The sequence below is a fragment of the Budorcas taxicolor genome, chromosome 2, assembly GCF_023091745.1.
Source record: "Budorcas taxicolor isolate Tak-1 chromosome 2, Takin1.1, whole genome shotgun sequence".
Classification (NCBI taxonomy): Eukaryota; Metazoa; Chordata; class Mammalia; order Artiodactyla; family Bovidae; genus Budorcas; species Budorcas taxicolor.
Genome location: NC_068911.1, coordinates 82,887,494 through 82,911,578, shown reverse-complemented (window position 1 = coordinate 82,911,578; position 24,085 = coordinate 82,887,494). Strand labels below are relative to the sequence as shown.

At 40.5% G+C, this 24,085-nt stretch overlaps 1 protein-coding gene across 1 annotated transcript in view; it reads right to left on the bottom strand.

Moving 5' to 3' along the window:
* The window catches only part of ACVR1 (activin A receptor type 1), a 139,346-nt gene that overhangs the window by 74,618 nt on the left and 40,643 nt on the right, over positions 1–24,085 (bottom strand). The window contains exon 2 of the mRNA XM_052636250.1: positions 5,281–5,455. The gene's annotated coding sequence lies outside the window, so the exon portion shown is untranslated. The remainder of the gene's footprint in view (positions 1–5,280; positions 5,456–24,085) is intronic.

The window sequence follows — 24,085 nt, the reverse complement described above, 5'->3', positions numbered from 1 at the left end:
GATATTTCTCCTGGCAATCTTGATTCCAGCTTGTGTTTCTTCCAGTCCAGCGTTTCTCATGATGTACTCTGCATAGAAGTTACATAAGCAGGGTGACAATATATAGCCTTGATGTACTCCTTTTCCTATTTGGAACCAGTCTGTTGTTCCATGTCCAGTTCTAACTGTTGCTTCCTGACATGCATATAGGTTTCTCACGAGGCAGGTCAGGTGGTCTGGTATTCCCAGCTCTTTCAGAATTTTCCACAGTTTATTGTGATCCACACAGTCAAAGGCTTTGGCATAGTCAATAAAGCAGAAATAGATATTTTTCTGGAACTCTCTTGCTTTTTCCATGATCCAGCGGATGTTGGCAATTTGATCTCTGGTTCGTTTGCCTTTTCTAAAACCAGCTTGAACATCAGGAAGTTCTCGGTTCATGTATTGCTGAAGCCTGGCTTGGAGAATTTTGAGCATTACTTTACTAGCATGTGAGATAAGCGCAATTGTGCGGTAGTTTGAGCATTCTTTGGCATTGCCTTACTTTGCTTCACTTACCAAGCCATAATTAGAAATCAAGTATTAAAATAAAAGTAACAATATCTTATAATAAGTTGGTCCTTCCTCTCTCCTACTTCAATTTTACATACGTTTCATGGGTGAAGGATATAGAACAATTATAGAAACCAAATCAGTGTTTCCCAAACACTGTGCAATATTGATCACCAAATAAGAAAAATTAACACCATAAAGCTATGGACCTTCTCTCACAAAACTTATTTAGCACAATCCCAATAATCATAATAACAGGTGGAAAGAGTGGTGACTATATATGATTAAAGTCCTTATTTTTTCAAAACCACACAAACACAGATAAATATAAAAATTCTATAAAAGGAAATTTAAAATAAATATGGAAATTCAGTAAAATGGAACTACCCTACAGAAGAGAAAAAACATATTAAGCTCCAAGAGTTTAAGAAAAACAGCATGATCCTGCTACATGCATAGGCAGAGAGATCAATGAAACTAAACAGATATCCCAGAAATAAACTACAATGTATATGAGAATTTATAAGACAAAAGAAATCAAAAGAAAAAATTTGGGATTATTCAGTAAAATTGCAATGACCAGTCAATGTGACAGAGACTGCTTATTTTCCACTAAAATTCCTTCTTCACTTCTTGGGCACATGCTGACCAGAACAGATCGCATTCCCCACCCCCCTCAACAACTAGATGTGATCACAGGACTAAATCCTCACCAGTGGAATTAGAAGTGACATGTGATCACTTGCCCTGGACTTTCTCCTTTGTCCTTCACTCGGAAGGAACCCAGCTATGATCATACCGGTAACTACAGAGCCACAAGACAGACAGAACCTGCCTCCCAGTGACCAGTGGATATGGGTGGTTCTGCAGACTTCCTTTGCTCACACTGGAACTGTTAAGTGAGGACAAAAATCAACTTCTCTATTCTTTGACCCATAGCATAGTTCAGTTCCTTGGTTACAGCAACTCAGCCTTATCTTAATTAACAGAGCACCTAGAGAAAAACTGAGTTAGATTCATACCTAACATTCCAGGTGGATCAAAGATTTACGTCTAAAAAAACGAACAACATGACACTGCAAGGAACCATGAAATCAGTTTTTAGCTCTAAGAATGGAAACAGTCTTTCAATTGTGATGCAAAATCCTGAAGCCAAAAAAAGGTTGATTATATATTTATCTCTATAAATATTGGGGGGAGGGGGAGGGCAGGCCTGTGCCACGTGACTTTCGGGATCTTAGTTCCCTGACCAGGGATCACTCCCTGGCAGTGTCCAGTCCTAACCACTGGATCACTAGTGAATCCCCTCTATAAATATTTTTAAACATTTTTTATTGACTATCTCTTCCACTATAATGTAAGCTCCGTGTAGCAAGAATTGGGATCTATTTTCTTTACTATTGTATAACCTAATGCCTGGAACAAGTGCTTAATGCATAAGAGGGATTCAATAAATACCTGCTAAATAAACTGGTATTTAAGTATACAAAATCTGGTGGCTCAATGGTAAAGAATCCACCTGCCAATCAGGAGACACAGGTTCAATCCCTGGTTCAGAAAAATCCCCTGGAGAAAGAAATGACAACCCACTCCAGTATTCTTGTGTCTTGTGTCCACTGTACCACCTGGAAAGCCCCACTCCAATATTCTTGTCTGGGAAATCCCATGGACAGAGGAGCCTGGCAGGCTAAAGTCCATGGGGTCACAAAGAGTCAAACATAGCAAATAAAAAACAACAACAATAAAAACAATAAATATAATTATTTTTATACAAATGACCAAATATAAATATCACAAGGATGAGGTACTAATTTGTTCATGTATAGGAGCTCCTGTGATCTGATAATAAAATAGGAGCTCCTGTGAATTGATAATAAAAAGATCAATAACCCAATAGAAAATAGATGAAGGAATTAACACATAGGGAACAGAACAGGAAATACAAAAGGTCTTTAAAACTTATGAAAATATGCTCAGTGTCAATCAAAATAAGAAAAAATGCAAATTAAAGCTCCATTAAACTGTCATTTTTCACCTATTGATTTGGTGAAGAAGAAAACCTATCAGTTTAGCAATTATACTGTGACTGGCATGGGTATGAGGAAGCAGGGTTCTCATCCATTGCTGGTGGAATCTAAAACTTTGCAAGTTTTATGAACTTGCAATTTTGCAATAAATTTCAACCCAAATTAAAAAGTGCATAATTCTTTGACCCAGCAATTCCACTATTAGAAATGGATCCTACAGATACGTTCACAAGCATGTTTAACATGATATATGTACAAGATTATTCCCTACAGCCTGGTTAATGATAATAAAATTGGAAATGATCTATATAGTCATCAATAAGGTACTGGTTAAGTAAATTACAGCCCACTTCTAAATGGGACATTAGGCTTCCATTAGGAAAGAATGTAGCATTAATAACTTCCAAGAAACAGTATTTCAATGAAAAAAGAACAAAACGGTGTATGTTGTTACCACCTGGGTTAAAAAAAAAAAGAAAGAAACTGCAATAATCTTTAAATTATATGTTGATATATATACCTGAAATCTCTGAATGAATACATCAGAAATGGGTAACAATGTTTGTCTCTAGGAAGAATACTGAGAGACAGAGGACTTATTTTCCACTCTTCTGTACCTTTTAAATCTTATAAATATAAACATTGATTATTATATTCCTAAAACTAAGTATTTTATAAAATAATAACAATACAAATATTCATTCCTGGCCCCTGATATCTAAAAACTTTTCTGGTGGTTCTCACTGTCAACTGCACTAGGAAGTTATTGAGCTGAGCAATTTTAACCCTGTCTCATGATTAAGAATCACAGGGCTAGCAATTAACTAACACCATCATCTCCTCCTCCTCCCTCAAATAAATATATATGCAAAATAAAGTCAAGTCTCTTAATTCCATCCCTATTCTTTATTACCTCCTCTTAAAACTCATTCAACCACATGCCACCTTAAATGGGCATGAAAACATCTCAAAATGCTCCAAGGACGGTAGCCAGAACTAACAACTCTGCTAATATATTAACACAGCCTAGTGCCAAAGCTCCTTCCAGGCATCCAGGAGATGAAAACTTGACATAACTGACACCTCGGCAACAGCCCCAAGCTGCACATCATCTGCTTGGAAGATAAAAACTCACATCCTCGATGACTAAATGTCCAATGTCAACAGGCAAGGCTTTTGTTTCTGCCCTAATGTGAAAGTCCCCCCCCCCACCCACATCCCCCTTTAAATTTACAGGCTAACCCCTCACTTGACGACTGGTTGTTATTAGGTTACAGCCATACACACAACACTAAGAAGTCATTACTCATATTGAGAGTCTTCCTAAAAGGGAAAATCCTGCTTAAAAGGAAAAATCTCTAAAGCATATCACGTAGAAGGAAAAAACAAGCTGTAAAACCAAATGTGTAGCCACTTCCATCCGTTTTTAATTAATATACACACTCTGTGTGCCTATGAAAAGTCTGTATATGAAAAACTGTGTGTTCCAGATTATTAGCTATAGGTAACAGAAAAAAAAGAGGGAGGAAATTTTATCTTTATATAATTTTATACTTTTTGAAATTAAATAAAAACACACTTTTACATTAAAAAATAGTTTCTGAAGATAATAAATTAGAACGTTCCTCAAAAAAGGAAACACTTGACAGCTACTAGAGAGATCTTGCCCCAAAATTCTGAACCTAAGGAGGCTGCAGAAACCTCACGCTTCTGTCTCTGTGTACAAGACGCAAACCATATCCAGGCAAACACAACTTTTAATTCAGAGGCACACCCACCAACATTGAGCACTTCAGGCCTCTCCTCATAAAAATATCTTACAGACCCTATGTAAGATGTTTTTTGAGTTACCACCATAGCTTAACACAGCCTTAACAGCACTTCATCTTGAGAGTGAGACTTCTTTACATGGATTTCAAAGTACTCCAAGAAAGCAAATTATGAAAATATAGCTCTGGGAAAAAGAAAAGTATGGAGACAATTAAAAAATTCAGTAGTGGCCAGGGAGTGGGTGGGTGGAGGGTTTAATAGGCAGAGCACAGAGGATTTTTAGGGCAGTAAAACTTTTCTGTAGGAAAATTCTACTTAAAAGGAAAAATGTCTATAATAGGGGAATCTATATTATTATACATTTGTCCAAAACCATAGAATGTACAACAACAAGAGCAAATAGTAATGGAAACCATGGGCTCTGGGTAATTATAATGTGTCCACGCAGGATCCCCTATTGTAATGAGTGGACCACTCTCCCGGGGAGACTGAGAGTCTGGGAGAGGTAAGCGTGTGTGGGGACAGGAATGTCTATGAGAACTCAATTCTCCTATGAATCTAAAACTGCTCAAAGACATAGTCTACTTAGAAGGAAAGAGGGGGGAAAAGTAGTGGTCCTGTAGGGTGAAAGAATGGCAGAAGCATTTTATATACATATACATTTTTATACATTTCCCCTACGGGGAAATGGCAGTATCTGAACAACTTGGCAAAGTTGAAAGATAACCAAGCAGCGCCACCAAAAAGAGAAAAACTGCCTAGCTTCAAGGCAATGCAAGGATAAAGAGCCACTGGGTTTGGTTCTAACTTTCTTATGTTGGGTTCATACAAACTAACAACTGATCATTATGGCTCAGAATTTCCCATGTCATAAAAGAGGGGAGTTGTCAGAACAGCTCTACAGCTGGCCCTGGTAAAGGCCACTGAGAGCTCCTGGTAAAAGCTTGGCTACCTTAGAGCTGGCTCCCAGGCATCTCCTCCACGGTCCTTCCAGCAGTGGGCTCTTCCCCAAGGCTCCGTTCACTCACTCCTAGCAGTGGGCGAGGCACTCCCAGAGTCTCCAGGAATAAAGAGAACTCTCCAGTAGCTCTTGTGCTGGCAGCGTGATGCTCACAAGCGGCCCAGTGCTGCAGGGGGGAAGAAAAGTTAAGCTATACAGAAGAAAAGTCTGCAGTTGTGAATGTGCAGGCTAAAGAAAGTGCACACTGGACAAGCCTTTCAAACTGGACCACCAACCACAGCTGATTTACCATTGCAGCAAGGACGGAAAAGGGTTCAAAACTGACACATGGTAGGCTGAGATCATGAGTCCACATGAATCTTAAATATTTTTCTAAATGACACAGAAGCCAGTAGGATCTGAGTTGGTAAACTTCAAAATCAAGTTCCTTTGAAGTCCATATACCACGTACTCTACCCATTACAAAAACAAACCAACCAACAAAAACAATGCTTTTGCATATATTAATTATTTTATGTGCTTGGGAAAAACAAGGTTCAAGCTGTCGAAAAATACAGAATGCAAGTCTCTCTCAGATCTCTGGCTGCTATGAGAGATGCCCCATGTACCAGAGTAATCAGTTTCTCTTGCTTCCACCCAGAATAAGCTGATTTGGGTCCATTTCAACTTCCATTTTTGGCGGTGGAGAGATCTAGTTCAAAGACTCATAAAACAAAGGTGGGGTTAGAAGCACACAGAGGAAGGGAAAGGGGCTCCAGATAACTATCAAAAACAAAAAACAAAAAGCCACCCAAGCTCCCTTTTCCTTTAGGAAGACTTCAAAAACATCAACATTTGCCAAAGGAAGAGGAAATTTTTATTAGAAGTAAACTTTCCCATTCAAAAAAACAGTGAAAAACTTATCCCTTTCAGAGAACAGCATTTTTTTTTTTTTAAATCTCAAGGACCACTTTGCCAAGAACACTTTCAGGTAAATAAATTTAAGCAGAAAACAAATCCAAAATACAGCATTCCTCAATAATTATTTGAAAGTAAAATCACATCTACCTTGGAATTGAAGGGAAATGTTTTACAAATAACTTCAAAAACTTGCCTCACTTTAGTTTAAATTCACAATCCAAATGAAAAGAGAATTGAGAATATAAAAATAAGATGGACAAAAAAATAAGACACTAAAAATAAGACACAAGAAAATATCCCCCCGTAGAAAGGTCAACCAGAAACTTGACATTTTCAGCAATCATTTAGTGACGTTAAAGAGTAAAAATCCATTTCTAGAGTGGACATCTTTAAAAACAAACTCCAGTTAAACAGTATCCACAAACCTTGAGTTTCAGAACAAACTGTTGAAACCTTGGTATTTTCCAAGATCCCGGGCCAAGGAAATTTGGCAGATTCACACCAAAGAAGTTACATTCATGTCTGCTGAAGACTAACTGCATTTTAGAAGGTGGCCAGTTCAAATGGGCCAGTTTGTCTCTGCCCTTCCTAGGGCCGGCCATGTCTTCAAGTTATAGGTACATTTGGGGAGGAGCTTTAGATAAGCAAGAAAATGTAATAAATACTGGTGCATATTCTTCTGATTCTTTTTAAAACAGTGCTTTTTTCAAATTACAGATGTACTTCTAATTTCCCTGCCAACTTCCCAGCCCTATCACCTTTTCTGAAGGGAATTCCTTCAAGACCCTGTTCAGGCTCTCCTGCCTTGCTTCAGCCTTCCCTAATGATTGACACATTTTCCAGATCTTTCCATTCTAATTCCTCTGTATTTATATTCTACAAGACTCACTCTATATGACCTGGCACTTAATCCTCTGCCGTGAACTGCTTTTGTCTCAAAAAATAAATAAATAAAGCTAGGCAAGGATCACATATTATTCATTTGCGCTTTCCTTTCCTCATGGTACCTAGCATATAGTTAGTGCTCAAGAGTTACTAGATAAAAATCAAGTCTTCAAATTAAGCATAGTTTATTATTTGCCTTAAAATTATTAGGCTCTGAAATAACCCATAGGTTGAAGTCAAAACTGTGGTCTACTATAAAGAACAAGAAGTCAGTAAAATGAGAGCAAAGGTGGAAAGCAAATTCCAAATACTTGACTCTTCAAATGTTCTCCTCAGGACCCATCTCTGCACCAATCCATTCCATGCCAACAGCAACCATGACAGATCTCGACAGGTCTTGTTCAAAACCCCAAGAGCGTTTTAAAAAATAAAAACAAACAAAACAGAGGCGTGTGCACCAATTAAATTCAGTGCTATAAATAAATACCTATACAGATCTCTTTTGATTTACGTGATTACATCCTAATAAACCCATTGTTGAAATGTCCCAAGCTGAAAACGCATGCACCCACCAGACATCGTAGATGAGCCCAGCCTATCTCAAACCTGCTCAGAACACTTACATCAGCTTACAGTCAGGCAAATTCACTTACCACAAAGCTATTTCAGAATGAAATGCTGAATATCTCATGTACTTTATTGAACACTGTACGGAAAGTGACAAACAGCATGCCTGTGTGTTGGCTGTTCACCCTGGTGATCATGTGGCTGACTGGGAGCTGCCGCTGCCCAGCCTCATGAGACAGCGCTGCATGTTTCCCATCGTTTGGTAGGCCAGGAAAAGATCAAAATTCACAATTCAAAGTACACTTTCCACCGAATGCGTATTACTTTCGCACCATCTTAACACTGCAAAATCGTGAAGTCGAACCATCGTTAAGTCAGACACCATGTGCATATAGCAAAGTGCTACAACCTGTCACAAAACTTTCACTGAACTGAGTTTTTTCCAAAACCTTGGCCAATTTACTTGTTTAGCTATGGACGTTTAATTATTGGCAACTAATCATGCCTTGTGAAAATCCGACCCATAGTGGTTAGAGGCACATTCCTGTGAAGTGGAGGGTGAGCGTGAGGAAGGGGAAAAGGAGAAATCCAAAAAAACATTCTAACTCCAACTGCAGGCTTAACATAGTAGTACATTTTTCTTTAATCCAATTTACAAGAACATGCATAGTTTCTTAAAAGTTGTTGTAATATGATGGGACTGAGTAACAAGCAAGCATAAAAGGTACTTAAAATCAGACATGTTCTTGGCAGTCAATACAGCAGCTAAGCAACAGGAGAAAAAAATCAGGGCAAGTTTTCTCAACTTTTTAATTATAACTATATTCTTGGCTTCTAGAAGCTGTGACTTTCAAATACTACAGATCCTTGCCCTTTCAAGACATCATCCCTTGTATAGTGACAGATGTTAATTAGACTTATTGTGGTGATCATTTTGCAATATACACAAATATTGAATCACTGTAATGTACACCTGAAACAAATATGTCAATTGTATTTCAATTTAAAAAAAGACAAAAGACGTCATCCCATACTTTCCCTGTCTATCCACTCAGCCTCACAATGCAAATAAACCATGGTGTATCTTACTACAGAATTACTGTTAACTGAAATGAAGCAGCATATGACAGCAAGAACCTAGACTTAGGAAAGAGTCAAACCCAATTTTCCAACCTACTAAATGTGATCTTACATAAATCACTTAAGCCCTGTTTGTTGAAGTTTTCCTTTGCCATGAAACAAGGTTAATATCTCCCATCTTTAAGAACTGATGGCACGTCTCTGGTGGTCCAGTGGTAATGCTGGGGGCTAAGGTTCAATCTTTGGTCAGAGAACTAAGTTCCCATATGTTGTGGGCAATAAGCCCACACACTGCAACTAGAGAGCCCTCGCATCTTAATTACTGGGTCCGAATGCTCTAGAGCTCGTGTTCTGCAAATAAGAGACACCCCAGTGCTGCAACTACAGAAGAGCCCCCACCTGCCGCAACTAGAGAAAAGCCTGCATGCTGAAATGAAGACCAAGCAGAGCCCTCCAAAAAAGCTTTAAAAAGTTAGTAAAAATGCCAGCTATCATTTAGTTCTAGAGCTGTGCTAACTACACACTTTCATTATCTGATTTCATCCTAACAACACAAAAATGGAGAGGAAGGTATTAATAGTTCCATTTGAAAGATAAGAAAACAACGTTAGAAAGGTGAAGAAAGTCTGTCCCAAGATCACACTTTCGAAACATGTAGCAAAACAACTCAAGTTTCTGAGTCCAAAATCTGTGTTAATTACCAGTAAGTTAAACCTGTATCCTGACTATTCCTAAGTATTGAAATGAGTTCTTGTAGTAGATAGTCTTAGTTCCCTTCCCTGTTTACTACTTCTTAAAATAATACAAGTTCTAAAGGAGCATGGTAGAAAAGCGTAAAGTATACCAATCCAAAACAATACACAAATCATCCACGATACTACAAGTGTCCTCTTGTCTGGCTCTAAAATAACATCGCTGTAACCGATTATAATGTCAAGGATCCTTGAAGAATAATCTACTCCAGATACTTGAATATGTGGGCAGCTGCTGCTAAGTCGCTCAGTCGTGTCCGACTCTGTGCAACCCCATGGACTGCAGGCTACCAGGCTCCTCCGTCCATGGGATTTTCCAGGCAAGAGTACTGGAGTGGGTTGCCATTGTGGGCAAGGCATTATTTACAAGTAATTCTGAAGAAAAGCAACAAGAGATGTCAACCAGTTCCCAAGATTCCCAATCTCCAGTGGGAAAAAGAGCAGGTCACACGTCCTACATGACTGATGCACTTGGGGACACCACAGAGCCCACAGAACCAGGACAATCACATAAGCTGAGGAAAGATAAAGGCTGACTGAATCAAGAAGTAGAGACGAGCACAAGGGTACAGCAAATCCCCTTCTCCGGGGACTTCCAAACTCTCCATAGCCATTAAGCTTCGGGATTTGGGAATGAGACACTGAAATTTTCAGAAAGTTTCGCAGAATTCCCCAAATTATGAGCTATTAGGAAAAAGACCTTCCAAACACCCTTTTCCCATTATTATAGATACCTAAAAGAAACGTTTAAGAAATAAGAAACAAACTTAGTAGTATTTACAAAGGACTATAGAGCCTATAACAAATGTTCAAATGCTGGCAAACGTCAGTGAGCATTATTGGGGAGCATTCCAATAGCAAGCCAAATCCAGCCCATGGTCTGCTTTGGTAAACAAAAGTTTTATTGGAACACAGCCCCACTTGTTCATTTTACGTAGAGTCTGCGGCTGCTTGCACATGAAACAGCGGAGTTGATCGTTGTGACAGAGTCCATATGGCTTGCAAAGCCTAAAATATTTACTATCTGGCCCTTTGGAGGAAAGGTTTGTTGATCCCCGAAATAACCTGCATTTGGATCCATGAAGAAGGTCAACAGCACTACACAGAATCACATGTTGAAACTGCCATCTTAAAGGCCTATTTTGCCTTTGGAAACGTATTTCCTGGAATACCACTCACACGATTCATACACCACACGCAATGCATATAAATCTGTATGTATTTTATTTGTAAGTGTGATTCATCAGTAGCAGCAGACAGGCCCACGAGCACACATTTATAACACAGCAACAGCTACAAGCAATCATGACCAATTCTCTCCTCTGCACTGCTATCATGACCTGGCTCTGGGAAATGTCAATCTTATCCTTCACTTCCACAGGTTAGCTTTCAACCTGACGTCAGTGGATTCCTCTGATGTAGTAACGTCTCTATGTTGATTGTTTTAATTGTCACAGGAGAACTGCAACACATTCCCCATTTACCTTTTTTAACTGATTTTTTTCTGGTAATTTGGAAAAATACAAATTTCTCAAGATATCTTGGGAAGGAATTCTACCCTGAAAGTACTATTCTCTTCAGGTGTACATTTAGATTCAGAATAGGACTCCAACTCACTAGCAAAAGACTTGGGGAGAGGAGGCAGGTATGAGAATGAACCAAGTCTCCAGGATGTTTTAAGGAGATGATTGAAAAAGATTAACGTGTGTCTCTCGCAGAGTCGGACACGACTTAGCAACTGAACCACAAAGCCTAGGCAGAAGATCAGCCAAAGCGGGGACAGGAAGAAGGCGAGATTTCCCTGGGATGGATTGAAAGTCCAAATATCAGAGCACTTTCTCTTCCAGAATTTTAATTATAATTTGGCTTAGAAGAGAGGTATCTACTGTAAACCATGACAGGAGGGAGTACAGTTAAGTACCAGACTGTATTTCTGAAGATAACCTGCTAATAACTTACAACCTCAAATACCATCATCCAAAGTGGTTTGATGGCCCATCAAAATTCCATTTTTCTGTCCAATCAAAGGCTCACTTATTTGTGCCAGAAATATAAGCACAAGGATAATGATAAAACTCAAGGAAACAAACGCACTGGAATACGGTAGCAACGAGAGGGCTCCAGACTTGAACCAACGAGTTCTGGGTTGAGTCCTGCCCTGCCAATCACTACCCGGGAAGTCTTGGGCCAACTGTCTGAGCCACAGTCTCTCCCTTGCAGAGGGACAAAACGGACATCAGGACTCCCTTGCGGAGCTGCCACATGTGAAGCACAGGACATCCAGTAGGTGGTAAGAGATGATAGCTATTATTAAAAATTTAATATTTAAGGAGCAGGTGTAAGAAGAGGAAATATTGAGGAAGGTTGAGAATCACAAGGGTTGAATTAATAGGTTGAATCACATGAAACTGCCAAAATTTGACCACTATGACTCATACCACTAGTAATTTTAAAATAAATACTAAAAGAAAAACCTGAAAGGAGAAAACATGGGTAACTAATACCCCACACTCACTCCCCCACCAGTGGCAGCCTAGAAGAAACCCAGACGCCAGATGGGGAGGCTACAGACTAAAACAGAAAACACCTTCGTCAACTCCTCAGCAGACAGGAGGTGTGACTTCAGGGAAAGGAAGACTCGACAGAGACAGAGAGAAAGACAGAGAAACACACACACCCCTCACGCACATGCAGCCCGTGTAGCTCACTCGACCGTGGTCTCTTCCTGCTCCCTCCTCTCCTTTCCTTATTTCTTTACCTGCGCAAGACCAAAAGGTGACTTGTTAACCATTTTGGGAAGAAAATGCAGCATTTCTGGTCAGCTGATGTTACCAGCTACCTGCAGGCTGGTAGAGCAGCTGGCAGCTAGATAAAGAAATTCAACAGATCCACCACATTTACCCCCTTAGTTTTCTATCTCCTTTTCATATCATAGGTATTAGTTTCTTCAAATCTTGCTAGTCTTCACCCAGTTAATAGGTCTGCCGTTATTTCATGGTTATGTCAATTCCGGGATGAGATCTGAGTTTTGAGAAATCCAAAGAGCCCAATCCAAGGTAGCTCTATCCTAGCTATATTTAAGGCTCTCAGAGGTTCTGAGGAAAGAATCAGAGCATCTTGAGTAGAGAGGAGTTAACAACAGGCAAAGGTAAGAAAGAAGGAAGTCGCCATTTCTTCCACTGCCTCAATGCACTACTCTCTTAGCAGAGCCAATTTCACCAGCAGTCAGATCACCTCTCTGCTGGGTCCCGCTTTCACGGACATAAATCCCATCCTTGCAGATCCTCCGTGCTCCCCGTTTCCAGGAGGATGGGTATTTTATCTGCTGTCTGGCAGGGATGTGGTAATCCTTGATGATTACCCTCACATGTAACACCATGCAGGCTTTCATCAGCGGACGATCTCAAAGCACTTTTTACAAGAGTCTGCAGGATTACCACCCACATGGGCCGGAACCAGATTTGCTAGTTTTCTAATGGGATGTTTGTTTCTCCAAAGCTTCACTCTGGGATTCCTGGGTCTATATATGTTACTAGACAGGCATGAGCAACGCTTCAACAGAGAGTTTCTAGAAAGTTAGGCACTCTGTATATCCAACGTCCTGCTGTATCTCCAATGCCTGGTTCAGCATCCCACTGGCCTTATGTAAATATTTGTGGCATGAACGAAGCTTAAAATTACAGAGAAACAAAAAGTACTAACCATTTCAAGCTCATAAACTTGATAAAGAAAACGTCTCAATCACTAAACGCTAAGTTTCTGTGCTGTGCTTAGTTGCTCAGTCGTGTCCGACTCTTCGAGGCCCTATGCACTGTAGCTCACCAGGCTCCTCTGTCCATGGGGATTCTCCAGGCAAGAATACTGGAGTGAGCTACCATGCCTTTCTCCAGGGGATCTTCCCAACCCAGGGATCGAAGCCAGGTCTCCCACAATGCAGGCGGATTCTTTACCATCTGAGCCACCAAGGAAGCTAGACTTAAATTCAAAGCAGCACAAAATGTACCAAACTCTTTATTTGGTGGGAACAGGTTAACACAAGAAACACATAAAGAATTCTAGAAAAATTACTATTTCATAAAAGTAGTCTTCATTTTAGAATGGCAGTAAGTTTTCCTAGTACATTTATTCATAAGAAAACTACTCCATGGTTAAGTTCTTCAGAACTGTATCTACAGAAATTTCCAGAAACACTGAATGGGGCTATTACAAAAGAGTAGTACAAAAATAGATGAACAGAGAACTAATGCTTTAAAAAATCATTCTTCCAGGACTTTCCTGGTGGACCAGTAGCTAAGACTATGTTCCCTATGATGAGGGGCCAGGTTTGATCCCTGACCAGGGAACTAGATCCCGTAAGACACAACGAAGAGCTAGCATGCAGCAACTAAGGATCCTGCATGCTGCTGAGGAGGACTGAAGGTCCGATGCATCACACTAAGACCCGGTGCAGCCAAATATATGAAAAGGTTTTAAATAAAAGCCATTCTTCCAATGCCCTCTTGCAACTATTTATGTTACCAACCTAAACAAAATTTCCACCAGATCATCCTTCCTAATTAAAGTTCAACAAGGATAAACTGAATAAAGGCAATCAACATTCTTTTTCTAATTATTTGGTTTCATTTTTATTTGCCTAAGGGCACATAGGCATTTCCAAGGCTAGGCGGGAAACTGCTTGCCCCTGTGCAGACAAGGTAACAGATGAAAAAAGCCCAAGTAAAGTTTAAAAAAATTAAAATTGAACAAGATTTTGTATGGCTGTGTTTTCTTGTTGGGTGCTCTGTATGTGTACTACATGTCCATAATTATGTCTGATAAGCTATGCATTTTATAAGAAGTAGTTGCCAGACCTGTTATAAGTTATCTGAATAACTAACAGGCAAGCGTCTTGAAGAGAAAAATAGCTTATTTATTGTTCAGCTTTATAATAACTGGGTACCATACCATCCCTTCCATACCAGATAGTCAACAAACACTTGCTGACGGATGAACAATGAGATTAATTTGAAATAAGTTTAAAATCAAGAATCCTGTGGACTTGAGTCTACCACTGACGGAGCAGCCTTGAACATTAGACTTCTTCAAGCCCTGCTCTATTATCTCAATAGGATTATTTGCAGGGGATCAGGGGGCAAATGGGAGGAAACACTGCATAAATGAGCTGGGCGTGCCCCTGGACCAGAGCTACATGCCACTGGGAAGTCACCTGTGCTCTCTCTGGCTTCCATTTTTCCTACCCAGAAGTTGAGATTGGTGGTGTAAGTTGCAAAGTTCCCTCCCACCTCAAAGATTCTCTGTTTAGGTATTTCATTTACAATTAGTAACAGGATTCCTCAAGAATTAACAGAAAAGACTACCTTTTTAATTAAAGTCGGTTTTCTAATCTACTCCTGTACTGAAATGCCAAACCAATCCACTCATTAAAAAATGATAACACTTTTCATTTAATTTAGCAATTTAGTTCTAAGCTCACAGAGGTTTGCTTTTAATTTCTTTTGGGGTTTACCTGATAGCTCAGTTGGTAAGGAATCTGCCTGCAATGCAGGAGATCCCGGTTCTATCCCTGGGTTGGGCAGATCCACTGGAGAAGGGACAGGCTACCCACTCCAGTATTCTTGGGCTTCCTGGTGGCTCAGCTGATAAAGAATCTGCCAGCAATGTGGGAGACCTGGGTTTGATCCCTAGGTTGGGAAGATCCTCTGGAGAAGGGAAAGGTTACCCACTCCTGTATTCTGGCCTGAATAATTCCAGGGGGTGGCAAAGAGTCAGACACGACTGAATGACTTGCGCTTTCACTTTCACCAATAATTTGTTTCCCAACTGAAGGATAAGTGGGTAAGAAAACTCACAAAAGGGAGTAGAAAAACAGTGGGGCGGGAGGGTCTCTCAAGACCAGTCCCTCAAGGAGCATGAGAATGCATCCAGTTTCCAGGTCAAGGAATCTGGATTACCAAAACTAAAGTCAGCGTGTCCATCTCACCCACCACTCCAAAGCTGCTCATCTCTGTTCAGTCTCATGCAATGGAACCACCAATGAACACCGATGACCAAACTGAGGAGTTCTGCTTTCCGACCCACTGCTGCCTTGGCCCCAGCCCTGACTATCACCCACCAGCAGCACTCCAGCTCTTGCACCGGGACCTCCTCGACGCACTCACCAACAGCGCCGACACTGGCTCCCTGACCATGTGCAGATCCCTGGCCCAAGACCCCCCAACGCCTTCCAGTCATCACCCCACAGGTACTCAGATGGGACCTCACAGCTCCCTGAGGATATCTTGATGGTGTTCGCCTTCTGCCTCTGCACTTGTCTACCTGAAAGGTGTTTTTGGTTTTTTTTTTTCCATCTGTCAATTCCTATGCTTCAGGATCAGCTCAAGTATCACCTCCTGAAGGAAGTCTTCCCTGAAGCCCCCATGCCCACACCCTGTCTAAGAATATATGCTCTCTCATCTGTTGTTTCCAAATTTAATTATCATGGCACCTAAAAAACATACTTCAATTTTTTTTTTTAATTTCACTGCATAGTGAGTCTGTGAATTCCTTGAAGATAAGTAGCATTTTTTCATTTCTGAAACATCAGGGGTAGTCTTATAAACAAGGGGTCCTTAATAAATGTTGATAGATGAATGGGTGAACCCTAATAATGGATTCAAAGAAGAATAGGAACTCTCTAAGGGAACTATGAACAGTAAAAATTAAGAAATAACTACGCTAATGGAAAAAAGGAGGTAGGCTTACCGGAATACATGTTTTGTGTTGTCGTGACTTTTCAGTCAAAGCAATAAAACTCCCCCAGAACCTAAGTTAAAGAGACTAAGAGAGAACTAAAGCATTTTTTTAATGCAAAAAGACAATATGTAAACTAAACTTACACACAAAACCAGTTTCCTACTGACTTACATATGAAAACAAGGAAGTATTCCCTACTCCAACCGTTTAGACCGTAATCTTTTTCTAAATCACACATATACAGAAAAGTATCAATAGCTTGAGAATAACACTCAAATATGCTAACACTGTAATATTACTGGAAATTAAAATGTCAATAGAATGTAAGAAGGGAAATGATTCATCTTATAAGAATAATGTTAATTTTCTTTCAGAGAAAATTATTCCCTAGGTGGTACATGAAGCCAGGCCTCCACATAACTCCCTAGGTGAGGCTCTCACTTAGACTGCAAGATCAAACCAGTTAATCCTAAAGGAAATAAACTCTGAATATTCACTGGAAGGACTAAACCTGAAGCTCCAATACTCTGGCCACCTGATGAAAAGAGTTGACTCATTGGAAAAGACCCTGATCCTGCGAAAGATTGAGGGCAGGAGGAAAAGGGGGTGACAGAGGATGAGATGGTTGGATGGCATCACCAACTCAATGGACATGAATTTGAGCAAACTCTGGGAGTTAGTGAAGGACAGGGAAGCCTGGTGTGCTGCAGTTCATGGGGTCGCAAAGAGTCAGACACGACTTAGCAACTGCACCATCAGGCTCTCACTGACTGGTGTCCTCCCAGACGTCTTCAGTCAAGGTGCTGGGGGCCAGAGGGGGAAAAACGATGAGTTCTTCTCACCATGACAATGCTATCTTCTTAATGGTTCTCCCCATCAGACCCATTTTTTCAACCTCAACCTTTTTACACCACATAGTGGGAAGAAAAGAATACATACCTAAATTACTATACAATTTAAATGAACTTAATAAACACAAAGATTGTAAAAGAAAGGAGCCCATAGCCAAAGTTGAATGTTAAGGAAAAGAGAAGGAAGATCCAAGGAATAAGCTTGCTGGTTATTAGCACTGACTGCCTGGTATCACTTTACATTTATACACAAAGCTGCTTAATGCATGAGTCATTTCAAATCATGACTGTATTGATCCATTTAATATATTCAAAAAACCCTGCAATGAAGGCAACCTAGAAGTCTTGAGATGCAGATGATTTCGCCATCAAGATAAGGGAAATAGAAGACATATTTCGAAAACTCAAAACCATAAATAAATGCTCAGAAAATCTGTACATAAAAAAGAATGAAATAATGCCATTTACACCAACAAGGATGCAACTAGAGATTATCATACCAAGTGGTGTAAGTCAGAAAGACAAATACCATGTGATATCACTTATACGTGGAATCTAAAATATGGTACAAATAAACCTATATATAAAATAGAAACAGACTTACAGACACAGAATAGACTTGTGGTTGCCAAAGGGGAGGGGTGAACTGGGAGTCTGGGGTTGGTAGATGCAAACTATTACATTTAGAATGGATAAACAAGATCCTAGTGTACAGCACGGGGAGCTATATTCAATATCCTGGGAAAAAACCATAATGGAAAAGAATATAAAAAAGAACAGACACATGTGTATAATGGAGTCACCCTGCTGTACCGTGGAGATTGGCACAACACTGCAAATCAGCTATACTTCAGTTAAACAACTGAATGAAAAAAGAAAAATGTTTTAAAATGCTATTGCTTTCTCCTTATAAGTGGGCAGAAGAATGTGAGATTTCTTAGTCCATCAAAATTGAACATAAGTTTAACAAATGAAAGATTCGGAATTTACTGTTCTGGAGGATTCTGTCAGTGAAAACTGGTGTCAACTAAAGGAGTGGCCCAGGAATTTGGCTTCTACCTTCACTTAGTTCAGCAGGTAATATGGAGCCCAAACTTAAACTTCTACGTCAATGATCTCAGCTTCAAAATCAGTCTTATACGCTGATGGTTTCTTTTGGGGATGATGAATATGTTCTAATATTAGAGAGTGTTGACAGTTGAACAACTCTGTGGATTTACTAAAAGCCACTGAATTGTATACTACAAAAGAGTGAATGTTTCAGTGTAAGAACAAGTCAACAAAAACTGTTAACTTAAAAATCAGGCTTAAAGCTCTTATGCTTTTTTCTATATAACTTAGACCTTGAGCATATGTTGTAATGTGCCTGCTAACTGTATGAGCATCTTTTGTCTCCTGATTCACTTTGTGCAAAGAGCCAAAACACTAGGATCACACAGTTTGGGAACTGAACCCAAGTCTGTCACATCCCAGGCTGGGGGATCTTGGGCACATTACTGCCTGAGCCCCAGTCCCCAGCTATAGAACAGACAGACATTACCTACCAGATGAGAGACTGGGCATCTGCAAATCATCACCAAGCTCAGACTGAGAGTGCGTATGTGTGCTTAATCCAACTCTTTGAGACCCCAGGACTATAGCCTGCCAGGCTCCTCTGTCCATGGGGATTCGCCAGGCAAGAATACTGCAGTGGGTTGCCATGCCCTCCTCCAGGGGATAGTCCCAACCCAGGAATTGAACCCAGACCTCCTGCATTGCAGGCCTATTCTTTACTGTCTGAGCCACCAGGAAAGCCCCAGACTGACAGTAACTGGCAGAAAATTAAAATGGGACGGGCTCTAAGAATGACATATTAGGAATAAAGAGAAATAAAAGAACAGACACAAACGCAGGAAGGAAGTGGCAAATGCAGTCAGGACCAAAGCCAGAATGCCCAGAATCAGGGCAGACTCCTCTGGAACCCCTTTTTGGCTCTAACGATGCTTTGGGGTGGTGGTGAGGTGAACTGGGATGATGGGGATCAGGCTAACCCCAGAGCAAGTGCTATTACCAACTTCTCTATGTATACTTCAATCTCTGGATTCTTCAAGTAATTTGATGAGTAACCACAAAGCAGAGACATTTTCCATACTTCTATATCCCCTCAAGTGTCATTAAGCATTCAGTCCACTAACAGAATTATAGCCTCTTGATTTGGTTTGCTATTAATTAGAACACATAGTTTGGCACCAGGATTCATGTTACATAGATTAATTCTATATAATAAAACATGCCTGAAGTTTCTTATATTAGCAGCCTTTGCATCACAAGCCTCAAGATTCAACACCTGTGATTAATTTACATCAGCACAAGTTGAAACTTTGGCTTTTGCATCATCTGTGATATTGCAACCCTTAAGAAACAACTTACCTGACAATTAATACAATATTTACCATCAATAAGCCAAAAGCCCAACTGGGCCAGAATTTCTACAGTGAAAGTCTTTATAGTGGTTTTAATAACATCATTCCTCATGGAAAATGTGCACCATTTGCCAAGCAACAATTAAAAGAAAGAAAAACATTTTATATAAAGTGTGTATATATGCACATGTGTATATACACACATACACATATATACATTTTTAAAACATGTTAACTTTATGCCACACGTTTCTACCCTCAAAAAACAATTCCAGAAGAGTTAAAAAGATCAATAAGTTGTTCTGTCCTCCCCCCAGGTAATGGCTACACCACAGCCAACTGAATTCTCTCACTTCAAGTTGCTTAGGAGACCAACAGGTTAATAAGCTATAGTCTTCTCCAGCAGCACTTTAAAGTGATAGGAGATTAGTAGGAAAAAATAAATTAGCAATTGTTGCTATTCACCATCCACACGGTCAACAATTCTGAGAAAATTCCACTGAGTTTCAGGTCACTAAACCCTTGTCCATTTTATAAGTATCTGTCTCCTGATTTTGCTTTTATACTTTTTAAACCCCAGAGGGAAATGATAATGTTCTATAAGTGTTAGAATGGCTCAGTTTCTAAAATTGGCAGGAAGGAAAAGGCTAGCTTCTATTAGTTCTAATTTTGAAAGCATTAAGTATTGGGGGAGGGACCTCTGCGATAATAACCTTTTATTTATTTATTTTAGTTGCCTCAGGTGCATTTTTGTTGGTTCTATCAGCATTGCTGTGCAATCAGGTTTATTTTAAGACAACACATTCAACTGAGTTTCTTAGACTTGTAGCCAAATTTAGACTGACTTAACCAGAAGGTGTCCTTCCATAGTTTTCATGTTGGATTTATGAAGAGTGGCTTAGATAACATGTCGAGAAGCTATTTTATTTTAAACATAACTTTGTATGACTTTCCTACACACACACAGTCACATAAAACGCTTTAACTTCTACTTCAAGGTTGCAGTCAACTCCTAATGCCTTTGGCAAAGACAAGATCCAATATGTGAGGTAATTTAGGAGGGGAAAGGCAAATAAATATAAACATTACATGGAAGAAATAGGGGCCTGTCAGGTTGGGAAAAGCTTCCATAAAAACTTCCATATGTGAATATATTCTCTCTAAAGAGAGGTAAGTGGTTCCCAACTCTGATGTTTGCTGCTGCTGCTGCTAAGTCGCTTCAGTCATGTCCGACTCTGTGAGACCCCATAGACGGCAGCCCGCCAGCCTCCCCCGTCCCTGGCATTCTCCAGGCAAGAATACTGGAGTGGGTTGCCATTTCCTTCTCCAATGCATGAAAGTGAAAAGTGAAAGTGAAGTCGCTCAGTCATGTCCGATCTTAGCGACCCCATGGACTGCAGCCCACCAGGCTCCTCCATCCATGGGATTATCCGGGCAAGAGTACTAGAGTGGGGTGCCACTGCCTTCTCTGACTCTGATGTTTATTGTACATCAAATATCAACAATGGTAAGGAAACTAAGTATCTCATACGGATTTACTGTCATTTCTCAAATAACTATGAATTCATGTATATGTATATATCTCCACATGTAATACATATAACATGAATATATGGGTTACATATAAAAAACATGCAACTACAACCTTTAGTGAAGGCTCTAATTATTATCATTTTAGGAAATGACCAGCACTCGAGGCCCTACCCCACCCCCACGGGTCCCCCATCATTAACTCTCTTCTCCTACACTGTGGTTAAAACCCAGAGCAGAAGTTGACGTGTCCTGCCCAAGTTAGAACTCAGGCCCTGCCATTTGCAACTTTTAGTGCCTTAGGCATATAACTTAATGTGCCTCATTTCCTTCATCTGCAAAATTAAGATAAAAAGAATTGGACCTGCTTCACAGAGTAGTAATCGTAAGGGCCAAATGAATGAATACACGCAAGGCACTCGGAGCAGAAGCTGATATATGAGCACCATGAAAGGGTAAGCCATTACTATTACTGATGTTGTTGTCATTATTAGAACCAGAATCTTGACTTTTATGATACTCACTTCCTTTCTTAATAGTTCTTACCTTTTAATGGACTAAAAAATAGTTACTTTTTGTCTTTGAATTCCTTTCTCCTCTCACTATGGAAGAGGTTAATACAGTGCATAAGAGAGGGTGGTGCTGAACAAGCTCTAATGGGCATCAGAACTTCTCAACCTAACTAATAAATAAGAAATGACTTGCAAAACTCACAAGGAACTGCAACCTATCTCCCCCCAAAGGTAGGACTGAAAACCAAAGGCCAGTCCAAGGATCCCTCAACCAGCAGAGTCTATCCACAGACTAAAGGGAAACTTTCACATTGATGACAAGTACATAGATTCCAGGGCTTCCCAGGTGGCGCTGGTGGTGAAGAACCCGCCTGCCAAGGGAGGAGACATAAGAGACTTGGGTTCAATCCCTGGGTTGGGAAGACCCCCTGGAGGAGGGCACGGCAACCCACTCCAGTATTCTTGCCTGGAGAATCCCATGGACAGAGGAGCCTGGCAGGCTACAATCTATGGGATCGCAGAGAGCTGGAAACGACTAAAGTGACTTAACACGTAAGCACATAGATTCCACACCCTCCAGGGCTAGCTAGAGCAAGTCACCAGCAATCAACTAGCCAACTGACATCTTGAATTGAATACACATACTGTTCTTTATCAGTAGGGATACATATGTGAACATCTATCTAGAACACGCGTCATTTATACAGTAAAATCTAAAAATGAAAAGCAAAGTGTCCCATCTGGAACTCAATCAAGTCCTTCAAACGTGTAAAATTAACACAGTGATGCCCTGACATTCAGAAAAAGATAAGCTGAAGAGCAATGCAAGTGTGACGTGTTAAATAAAGGCCATTCAATATCAATGAGGAATCACATTTCCTCAGAATGGTCTCTCTAGTTGCCAGTCAAATAAAAACTATACTAAGAAAGATCACATACTTTTTTTTTTTAATACCTAACATGAAGGCTTCACCTGAAGAGCATAGTCTGCTGTGGGTCTTACTCCGCTATGTTTAGTCACAAGAGAAAAAAGCAACTTGAGATACTACTGCCACTGCCCCTTCGTGTGGCCTGGGAGGGAGAATCTGCCAGCAGGAACCTTGAGATCGCTCGCAATCCACATGGAGTTTCTGAAAGGGGAACACAGGCGGCACCTAAAATCCCCACTTACTGCTCTCCCTTACACATTTTACCCAGCATCTTCATTCTGTGCTGAAAGCCTTCCATCGGGGGCAATGGGGCAAGTCTCACTCCCAGCCAAGCCACCAGCAGGTATTTTTGTCACGATTCCCTTCCCCCCAGGGTGCTTGGACACATATGTCCTGCCCTGGCTTTGCCCACCAGGAAATGACGGCCAGCTTCTCTCTGCCAGCAGGACTGTTTTCTTCAGCTCTGAGCCCCAGGCCCTGGCATGGTGCCTGAAACATGGCATGCACTCAAGGAAGGTGCTAAAAGCTAACCGACTGTGTGTGTCTCGCCTCTTCCACGGAGCTCTCCTGGATTTAAAAGCAGTGTACACCCTGACCCTCCCTCATTCTGACAGGTCTAGATAAAGAATGTCCCAGGTCCTCTTCTGGATGCCCACTGCAATGACAATGAATCACTGGTTCTTTACAATTTGTTTCATTCAAACTGCACCCAGGAACAGCAGCAGCCTTAAGGAAGCTAATTCCTCAAGCTTTACATTTCTTTCACCTGTAAAATGAGGCTACAGATACCAACTTCCTAATATATATGAAGTCTGTGGCATAAGACTTGACACAAAAGTCGATATCCAAATTATCTGTTCCCTCTCCATCACATATCACACATTAAAAAGTCAAAGCAAGGACTTCCCTGGTGGCCCAGCGGCAAAGACTCTGCGTTCCCAGTGCAGAGGGCCTGGATTCAATCCCTGGTTGGGGAACTAGATCTCACACGCTGCAACTAAGAGTTCACATGCCACACCTAAAAAAAAACAATCCAAATGCTGCAAAATAAATTTTTAAAAAGTCAAAGCAACTTGCATTTCAAACTCAAAGGAAACGGAGACAGGACTAGCGTACTGGAACCTCTTCGGAGCTGCTTTCTACACCACTCAAATAGCACTTCTTTCCTTCCCTCCTCTGGAGACCCCAGGGCTTACATGGCTGTGGGACAGTAAGTGCCCAAAGTCAGGTCTCGGCTCACAGCCTGGCTGGCCCAGGATCCAAGCAGAGGGCTTGACTCGGAGAATGGGCTCAGAAAGCACACAGAGAATGAGCAGAGCTGAACCAAGCCTTTGTCACTCTTCAGAATGAGATTTTTTTTTTTTTTTTTTGCTAAGTTTGAGCATGGAAATTCAAAGATACTTGGAGGGTGGCAGAGGAATTAGAGCAAGACATCTGCGACCAGTGACTTCTCCTGGTTCTTCAGTAGAACTCTCACACTTTTAAGAATCCTAACACTTAGATACATTTTATAGAAATTAACAAGTTCCTATTGTCACAAACCCAAATTAGCGCAGACAAATAGGCCTGCAAACTACCAGCCAATTTCATTCTGTGAATAACCATTAGGTTTTAATCAGATGTGGTTCAATTTCTGGAACAGTGAGCATTAAGAAG